Source organism: Sinocyclocheilus rhinocerous, unplaced genomic scaffold, assembly GCF_001515625.1.
Source record: "Sinocyclocheilus rhinocerous isolate Xijiao unplaced genomic scaffold, SAMN03320098_v1.1 C36741410, whole genome shotgun sequence".
NCBI classification, from domain to species: domain Eukaryota; kingdom Metazoa; phylum Chordata; class Actinopteri; order Cypriniformes; family Cyprinidae; genus Sinocyclocheilus; species Sinocyclocheilus rhinocerous.
This window is the reverse complement of record NW_015785488.1, coordinates 1-1,651: the sequence shown is the minus strand read 5'-3', so window position 1 is coordinate 1,651 and position 1,651 is coordinate 1. Positions and strand designations below refer to the sequence as shown.

Below are 1,651 nucleotides of genomic sequence, written 5' to 3'. Positions count from 1 at the left end.
CAGTGTAGAGATGGCTTTCATTGAGCTTTATAAAACTTTATTGGTAACAGTAGTTTATAGTGGATCTGTAGCAAGGTCTATAGTATTCTGATTGATTGAAGTAATTGGTTAAATTTAAGTAATTGACAAAACACAGCACATATATTTAATTTAATAAGGTAATTAGAAGAACTGTCCTTAATTTCAGGTCTCAAATATTGCCCCTTAACAGAAAAGGTCATGACTGACCCTTATGGGTTGTTAGACACCCCAGTCTATATGAAGAGCTTATCAAATGTAAGTTATTTTTGTGCGCTTTTGTACAGTCATGATTACAAACTTCACCTCCCTACACTCATATTTTAAGCGTGATTCATTGGCCCAGAAAATGAAGTTTAAGATCAGTTTGGCTGATAGCATTTTTTTTTTTTTTTCAAAGTTTCTACAGATATTGCGATAATATCATTATTGTGGATTCTCTTGACCACAGTAATCCTGCAGTGAAGATCTGACACCGTGACAACCCTAATTCCAAACCCAGTATGCCATACTATGCTACAGACCGTAGTCAGGGTATTGCCATATTTAATTTTTGACAGGAATGAAAACGAGGCTGTGAGGCACTGAAGTACTGGGCGTTCAATGGATTGTGCTGTTGTTTAACAACATACTTATTGTTCAGCTGATAAAACATCATTCTGAAAAAAAAAAAAACCTTTCAGTAGACCAAAGCTCCATAAAACTGTTTTAAAAGTTGTTAAAATTTATACAGTACGTGCCATTGTAAAGACTGTAAGTATGTCCCTCACAGCCTCGTTTTCATTCGTGTTGAATTTACTATGGCGCCTAATCAGACAGGGTGTAGTCTTCTGAGTACAGCCAGTGAGGACAACGCATTAGAAAGACGTGCTCACCTTGGCACCAGCAGCTGCAGGCTGTGGCAGAGCGACTGTATAAACCAGGTTCCCCTGCCTTTTTCCCTGTATGAGACGTAGTGTGGTACAGTGGACATGGCTAACAGGTAGTCCGCCATCTCTGGTATGGAGTCTCTGGGTACAGCTGCATCGCTGAATAGCATGTCCTCATCTTCTGAGCAAGTTTGAGGAAATGCTGCTGGCTGATTTTCGTTACCCCTGCAGGCCTGGATGAAGAACAGTTTGGGTTTCTTGCAGAGAGAGGGACACTCATTTGGACTCAGGGTCTCTATCAGCTCCCTAAAGGTGACGATCTCTCCATCAACCCCGCAGATGCCTTCTACTCGTCCGTGGCTCAACACGCAGCACACCACGCAATCCACCGGCGTGTGGTCACGAGCAGCCAGGTTCCTCAGCACCTGCAGGATCTGATGGCGATTGCAGTCCTGTTCAACCAGGACCTCAAATCCCAACCACTTGAATACAACCTCCAGCCTTTCTGTACAGACACAAATGGACAGTGAGAGAGTGTTATGCAACAGCAGCGACTTTGTGCATGTGACCAAATGCATGACTCTTATTTTTTGGCCAGATTTCTCTGCAGTGCAATAGTGACTGCCCACTTTTTTTTTTCTTTTTTCGCTGAGTTGGTTCTGTGAGTATTTTTTCCACTAATTTTCTCCATAGGGATTTTACAAAAAATTCTTTAAGATTTATAAGCCATGAACCAAACCAACCAGCTATGAGGTGAATCACAA

The 1,651-nt window shown here is 41.7% G+C and overlaps 1 pseudogene; it reads right to left on the bottom strand.

Annotated features, from left to right (window-relative positions):
* Nucleotides 1–870: 870 nt before the first annotated feature.
* On the bottom strand, nt 871–1,392 carry LOC107736496 (caspase-8 pseudogene; annotated as a pseudogene).
* Between the last annotated feature and the right edge of the window lie 259 nt (nt 1,393–1,651).